This window comes from Ornithorhynchus anatinus, chromosome 1 (assembly GCF_004115215.2).
Source record: "Ornithorhynchus anatinus isolate Pmale09 chromosome 1, mOrnAna1.pri.v4, whole genome shotgun sequence".
Lineage (NCBI taxonomy): Eukaryota > Metazoa > Chordata > Mammalia > Monotremata > Ornithorhynchidae > Ornithorhynchus > Ornithorhynchus anatinus.
In genome coordinates this window covers 6,172,859-6,181,224 of record NC_041728.1, presented here as the reverse complement: position 1 = coordinate 6,181,224, position 8,366 = coordinate 6,172,859, and positions in this window count along the sequence as shown.

Sequence of the window (8,366 nt, the reverse complement as noted above, 5' to 3'; positions counted from 1 at the left end):
TAACTGATAGGGCATGAATACATTTGAGCTGATTAATAACAATTATTAATTTAGGAAACTAGCATTCGAAAAGGAAACTAGTAGGGCCTGTGTCCGGGGATATTCTGAAAGTGAGAACCGGGGAATCAGAAAACACATTATGAGTTCTGACAGGGATCCAGAGGATATAATTGAAAAACAAAACATTTACTACATTCACCTATAGCACCCAGAGGGATAAAATTTGGCTTCAGGGCTTCTCCTTCCTATTGGCTTAACCCCCACTGATGTTGGAGGGGAGATGTGGGAAAGAGAAGGGATGGTCTCTCCCCTTCTAGACTGTGAGCCCGTTGTGGGCTGGGATTGTCTCTATATGTTGCTGCATTGTACTTCCCAAGCACTGAGTACAGTGCTCTGCACAGAGTAAGCACTCAATAAATATGATTGAATGAATGAAATGGGTAAGAGGGGTGGAAGAAGAAGGGGAAGGCAAGAAGGAGTGGGGGATTGTAGAAAATAATAACTGGAGTAGAGATTCAGGGAGATTATGGGGGCAGAGAGGCCCAATATTGGTTTGGGAGATTAAACTCAAACTTTAAAAACTGGAACAGGTGATAATAATAATAATAATGATAAACTGGAACAGGTGACAATAATAATGATAATAAAAATGGAATTTGTTTAGTGCTTACTCTGTGCCAGGCACTGAACTAAGCACTAGGGAGATGCAAGCAAATCAAGTTGGACACAGTTCCTGTCTCACTTGTGGCTCACAGTCTTAGTCCCCAATTTATAGATGAGGTACTTGAGGCACAGAGAATTGAAGTAACTTGCCCAGGGTCACACAGCAGACAAGTGGCAGAGCTAGGATTAGAACCCATGACCTCCTGGCTCCCAGGCTTGTACTCTATCCACTAAAAACTGAGGTAAAATTGCCCAATCTCAAAAGTCCATAACATAATTACTTGCATGTGTACACATCTGCATATGTCTTGGGCATTCACATCCCTAAGGTTAAGCAGTTATAACACCTAAAAACAGCAGTGAAAAAAATTCCATTAATCTGACACAGAAGAATAAAGGTTTCCTTTCCACTTTAGGTTTACAAGTTTTTTTTTTCAAGTCAATGTTATAGATTTGAAAAAGATCCTGAAGCCTTTACATTCCTTATATGACCAACTCCATTTTATAAAGAAGCAAAGGCTGCCTGGGTATTTATGTGTATTTTATCAGTTACAATTGTGCAAGTAAATGGCAGTTTCCTAAAAATCAGATCATGATAGGAAACCATTCTGAAAAGAAACGTATTACTCTCTAGGGATTACAATTCTTATGACTGTCAAAAGTTTAAAATGTGTCTGGGGTGGTTAGCTGTTCACTTATTCTTGTAAAAGATGAAATTGCTTTGATGGATGAATATGTGTAATTTAACATTTCTCCTGTAAATTGCCAAGGGTGTGTGCATATTTAAAGTACTCTACTGCTCTTCCTCATGATAGACTGACCAGATCGGAATTGACCAATCCTTTCCCCATCACCTAAGACCATCTCCTTCATCAAGAGGCAAGTTGGTGACTATAAGCTTGTTGTGGGCAGGGAATGTGTCTACCAGATCCGTGGTATTGTATTCTCCCAATTGGTAGGCACAGTGCTCTGCATGCAGGAAGTGCTCGATAAATACCTCTGAAGCATCATGGCCTAGTGGATAAAGCACGGGCTTATGGGTCAGGAGGACTTGAGTTCTAATCTCCGCTCTGCCACTTGTCTGCTCTGTGACCTTGGGTCAGTCACTTCATTTCTCTGTGCCTCAGTTACCTCCATCTGTAAAATGGTGATTAAAAGTGTGAGCTCCACGTGGGACAAGGACTGGTCCAACCTGATTAACTTGCACCTACTCCAGCACCCAGAATGGTGCTTGATATGTAGTAAGGGCTTAACAAATATCATTATCATTATTTTTATTATGAAGCCATGTTGAGGTACCCACCAGAGAGGGGCAACCAGCCCCTTCGCTGCCTTGGAGACTTAATCAATCCATCGGTCAGTGGTATTTATTGGGCACTTATTGTATAAAGAAGCTTGGGAAAGAACAGTACAGTAGAATTGGTAGATGTGATCCTTGCCTTCAAGTAGCTTAAAATGTAGCAGACAATCTAGACCCTCCAGTCATGGTGGTTTGGTGCCAGAAAAATAAAAGAATCAATCAATCAATCATATTCGCTGAGTACTTCCTATGTGCAGAGAATTGTACTGAGCACTTGGGAGAACACAATACGACAGAATTAAGGGACGCTGATTCAATCGTATTTATTGAGCGCTTACTGTGTGCAGAGTACTGTACTATGTGCTTGGAAAGTACAATTCAGGACTAAAGAGAGACAATCCCTGTCCTCATTGGGCTTACAGTCTAGAATGGGTGAGATGGACATCAAAACAAGCAAACAGGCATCGATATAAATAAATAGAATTATAGATATGTACAGATATACATAAGTACAGTGGCACGGGGAGTGGAAGGGAAGAGCAGAGGGAGTGAGTCGAGGTGACACAGAAGGGAGAGAAAGCTGAGGAAAAGGGAGCCTTCAGTAGGGCTTTAAAGGGCGGAATAGTGATTGTTTGGCGGATCTGAGGAGGGAAGGCATTCTGGGCCAGAGGTAGGATGTGGGCCGGGGTTGACATCGGGGCAGGGGAGATGGAGGCAGAGTGAGGAGGTTAGCGGCAGAAGAGCAGAGGGTGCGACCTGGGACGTAGAAGGAGGGAAGGGAGGTGAGGTAGGAGGGGATAAGGTGATGGGAGCTTTGGAGCCAATTGTGAGAAGTGTTTGTTTGATACGGAGGTTGATGGGCAACCAGGGGAGGTTTTTGAGGATGGGGGGTGACATGCTCAGAATAGTTCTGTAGAAAGATAATCCGGGCAGCGGAGTGAAGTATGGACTGATGTGGGGAGAGACAGGAGGTTGGGAGGTCAGAAAGGAGGCCGATGCAGTAACCCTGTCAGGATAGGATGAGTTATTGTACTAATGTGGTAGCCGTTTGGATGGGGAGGAAAGGGCGGATCTTGGCCATGTGGCGAAGGTGAGACCGGCAGGATTTGGTGACGGATCAGATATGTGGGGGTGAATGAGAGAGCAGAGTCAAGGATGACACCAAGGTTGCGGGCTTGTGACACTGGAAGGATGGTTGTGCCGTTCACAGAGACGGGAAAGTTAGGGAGAGGACGGGGTTTGGGAGGAAAGGCAAGGAACTCAATCTTGGACATGTTGAGTTTTATTGAGCACTTACTGTTTGCAGAGCACTGTGCTAAGCGCTTGGAAAGTACAATTCGGCGACAGAGACAATCCCTACCCAACAACGGGCTTACAGGTGGCGGAAGGACATCCAAGTAGAGATATCCAGAAGGCAGGAGGAGGTGCGAGAAGGAGAGAGAATAGGGGAGGAAATATAGATTTGGGTGTCGTCCGCATATAGATGATAGTTGAAGCCGTGGGAGAGAATGAGTTCTCCAGGGGAGTGAGGGTAGAAGGCTGCAGTGTGCTTATGACTCTTGGCAAATACCATAAAAAAATTCATGTCGGAATATTCCTTTAGTAATGTCCTGTTCGGAACCATTCTGGCTTCCACACCGCTCCTCTGTTTACACCTCTCCCTCATTCTCTAAACCCCATTTCTTCCTCTCTCCCTCGTCAATGCTTCTCCTGCTCCTAGCCTCCAGACCCATTTAATTCTGCTAAAAACTATTGTCCTCGGCATCTGGCTGGCTATGAGGCTTGGGGTGGAGCCAGATTCATTCATTCATTCAATAGTATCTATTGAGCGCCTACTATGTGCAGAGCACTGTACTAAGCACTTGGAATGGACAATTCGGCAAAAGATAGAGGCAGTCCCTGCCCATCGGCGGGTTTACGGTCTAAACGGGGGAGAAGGACAGACAAAAACAATAGCAACAAACAGAAACAAGGGGATGTACATCTCGGTGTCTCAGTGGAAAGATCCTGGGCTTCGGAGTCAGGGGTCATGGGTTCGACTTCCGGCTCTGCCACTTGTCAGCTGTGTGACTGTGGACAAGTCAGTTCACTTCTCTGTGCCTCAGTTCCCTCATCTGTAAAATGGGGATTAACTGTGAGCCTCACGTGGGACGACCTGATTACCCTGTATCTACCCCAGCGCTTAGTACAGTGCTCTGCACATAGTAAGCGCTTAACAAATACCAACATTATTATTATTATTAACAAAATAAATAGGGTAATAAAAATATATACAAATGAGTGGACGCGCACAGTGCGGAGGGGAGGGGAAGGGAGAGGGGGAGGAGCAGAGGGAAAAGGGTGGAAAAGGTGGCTACCCTGGGGCAGCAGGGTAGCCAGATCAAATAGCCACACCAGGATTATTCTATCTGTTTATTCATTCGTTCATTCCATCGTATTTATTGAGCGCTTACTGTGTCCAGAGCCCTGTAGTAAGGGCTTGGGAGAGTACAGTGCATCAGTAACCAGGCTGCCCACAGCAAGCTAGAGGGGGAGACTGACATTAAAAGGAATGAATTACAGATATTTACCTAAGTGCTGTGGGGCTGGTAGGGATGATTAGTAAAGGGAGCGAGTCAGAGGGTCACAGAAGAGAGTGGGAGAAGAGGAAAGGAGGGCTTAGTGAGGGAAGACCTCTTGGAGGAGATGGGCCTTCAATATGGCATTGAAGAGGGGGAGAGTCATTGTCTGTCTCCCTGAATGGCCAGTGAGCCATCCAGACAACCTGGAAAATGCAGCAATTTAAGCGGGGCTAGTCCAGCTCTAAATTCACCTACATCTGCCTGGAAATTGGAGTCATTTCCAGAGCTTCAATGGCACCAGGAGGATGTATCTGCATTGGCATAGTCCATTACCTAGCTGGGGCAGCAGGGTAGCTCAGCAGGTGACACGGAAGTCCCACGACAGAGCAGAATCGAGCAGCTCTCCTGACCTGCTCCAGACGAAAGACTGATTCAAGAACGCTGAGGAATGGAGAGGATATTCTCTGGGCTATTCGAGCCTCAGAGGAGAGGAGGGGAAAATAATGAGAGGTAATGGATTCCCGAAAATGGCTCAATTAACCAGTGATTTGATGGGCTTGAAATAAAAATCAGAGAGTTGGATGAAAGAATACAGTCATTGGATGAATTCAATTCGGTGTTTAAACAGGGCACAGAAACCTCCGAGGAGCCTATTGCAGTTATAATTAGGGATAATGTTTCCCTTCATTTTCCCGAATGAGTCACCGGCAGAGACGCTGGAGGAAGGGAATCTATCTGCATTTGTTTGTGTCCCCAGCTGGTTTGGGGGTGAGGAGCCTCCAAAGTGTTGGAGCCCATTTAAAAAGAACCTTTCGACATAGCGTTCACACTAAAGCGGATCAACAAATCAACAAAAAGAGTTTTGAAATGCTAAGTGGAGGAGACAGGGATTTTTCATAGATTATCCATAGCCTACGGGCCCAGCATAAGAGAACATCATCGTCAGCGGGTCTACCCAGATCATTTCATTTGTAATGAATACTGAAAAGCAGCATGACTTAGTGGAGAGAGCCCAGGCCTGGGAGGCAGAAGGCCGTGGGTTCTGATCCCAGCTCTGCCACTTGTCTGCTGTGGGTCCTAGAGTAAGTCACTTCACTTCTCTGTGCCTCAGTTGCCTTATCTATAGAATGGGGATTGAGACTGTGAGCCCCACATGAGATAGAGACTGTGTCCAACCCGATTTGCTCGTATCCACCCAGCACTTAATGGCACATAGTAAGCACTCAACAAATACCATAATTATGATTATCATTCAGAGAGATAAAATAAATAAATTGTGGTATTTGTTAAGCGCTTACTATGTGCAAAGCACTGTTCTAAGCCCTGGGGGATGCAAGGTGATCAGGCTGTCGCACGTGGGGCTCACAGTTTTTTAATCCCCATTTGACAGATGAGGTAACTGAGGCACAGAGAAGTTAAGTGACTTGCCCAAGGTCACACAGCTGACTAGCGGCGGAGCCGGGATTAGAACCCGTGACCTCTGACTCCCAAGCCCGCTCTCTTTCCACTGAGCCACGCTGCTTCTCTGATAATAATGTTGCTATTTGTTAAGCGCTTACTATGTGCAGAGCACTGTTCTAAGCGCTGGGGGAGATACAGGGTAATCAGGTTGTCCCACATGGGACTCATGGTAGTTTTAGGGTCTATATGCCTAAAGGCAGGGAATTTGTCTGTTTATTGTTATATTGTATTCTCCCAAGCGCGTAGTTCAGGCTCTGCACACAGTAAGTGCTTAATAAAAAGGAAGGAAGGAAGGAAGGAAGGAAGGAAGGAAGGAAGGAAGGAAGGAAGGAAGGAAGGAAGGAAGGAAGGAAGGAAGGAAGGAAGGAAGGAAGGAAGGAAGGAAGGAAGGAAGGAAGGAAGGAAGGAAGGAAGGAAGGAAGGAAGGAAGGAAGGAAGGAAGGAAGGAAGGAAGGAAGGAAGGGGATGTCTTTAACCTTCAACCTGAGACAAGGGATAAGATGGAGAGGGGAGGGGATTAAATAGCATGTGGTTTTAGTAGGGGTTTACTTAGGGTCTCCATGACACATTCTCATGACCATGTAAGTGTTTTAACAAGTGGTATTCTCTAAGGCCTTTCAAATTTGGCTTTGAGGCATTTACCTTAATATTTTCTAAGTGTTATCAATCAACCAAGCAATAATATTTATTAGATAGAGCTGAATGGAGTTAGTAGCAGTCAATCAGTGATATTTATTGACTGCTTACTGAGTCCAGAGCACTGTTCTAAATGATTGGGAGAGTATAGGAGAGTTGAAAGACACAAAACCTGACCACAAAAGAGTTTTCATTAATAATTAAATGAATAGATAGAATAGATAGACTAGAATAACATCATCATTATGATCATCACCAATATTTTTTGAGTACATATAGATATGTATATGCTGAGTGGCATCTTCAGTACGTGTTCTGGTTAGAAGATGAATGAATGAATTAATTATGGTATTTGTTGAGACTATCAGCTCCATTCATTCATTCAATAGTATTTATTGAGCGCTTACTATGTGCAGAGCTCCATACGGGACAGGGACTGTGTCCAACTCGATTTGCTTGAATCCAACCCGATGCTTAGTACAGTGCCTGCCACATGGTAAGCGCTTAACAAATATCATCATTATTGTTCTCAACCACTTACTTATGTAAGCTTGTCGTGGGCAGGGAATGCATCTGCTAATTCTGCTGTGTTGTATTTTCCCAAGCGTTTAGTACAGTGCTCTGCACTTAATAAGCACTGTGAGCTCCTTGTGAGTAGGAATGTTTCTGTTTGTTTCTGAATGTTTCTGACCTGGGTTCTCATCTCTGCTCTGCCACTTACCTGCTCTGTGACCTTAAGTCACTTTAACTTCTTGCTGCTTCAGTTTCCTCATCTGTCACGTGGTTTTAAAAATCTATGTGCCCTGTGCCTTTAGACCAAGAACCCCGTGTGAGACAGGGACTGTGTCTAACTTGGCTACTTTCTATCCACCACTAGCATTTAGTACAGTGACTGTGTTGTTGGATAAGCCCTTACTAGGTGGTAAACACTGAACTAAATGCTGAGGTAGATATGAGTTAATCAGGTTGGACCCGGGTCCGATCCTTCATGGGACTCACCGTCTAAAGAGAAGGGAGAGGGGATATTTAATGGCCATTTCACAGACGAGGAAAATGAAGCTCAGAAAGATTAAGAGATTTGTCCCAGATCACAGTGGGATTAGAACCCAGGTCCTCCGACTCCCAAGCCCATGCTCTTTCTACCCAGGGACATAGAAAGCACTTAGCAAATACTACAGTGTTATTATATATCACATAGAAAAACTTTGCGAAACCAAACTCGATTCCCAAATGTTTTAGTCCCATGTAGGGAAGAGTCAGAAATCATTGTTTCACTTGCTGGTTATCTTTCCATTAGGTTAGTGATGTCCACATCTGTATCAGGAGATGCAGCTGGTTTAGTTCAATTGCTCCCAAATAATTAATTTGGTTGGTATCAATCAGTCAATCCCATTTACTGAGCACTTACTGCGTGCACAGCACTGGACTAAGCGCTTGGGAGAGTACAATCCAACAGAGTTACTAGACACATTCCCAGCCCGCAATTAGCTTACAGTCTGGAGGTGGGGGAGATATTAGTATCAATAAATGAATAAATAAATTATGGATGAGTATTCAAATGCAATTTAAATTCTGCAGTTGAAGTAAGGATCCAAAGCAGTTAATCCTGGTTCTGGTCATTGATTTTGATGTCTGCATCCCCTGTTAGATTATAAAAACTCGGCAGCAGGTATGATTTCTCATTCAACTGTAGTCTCCCTAACCCTCAGTAGAGTGCTCTGCAAGGAATAAGTGCTAAATAAATA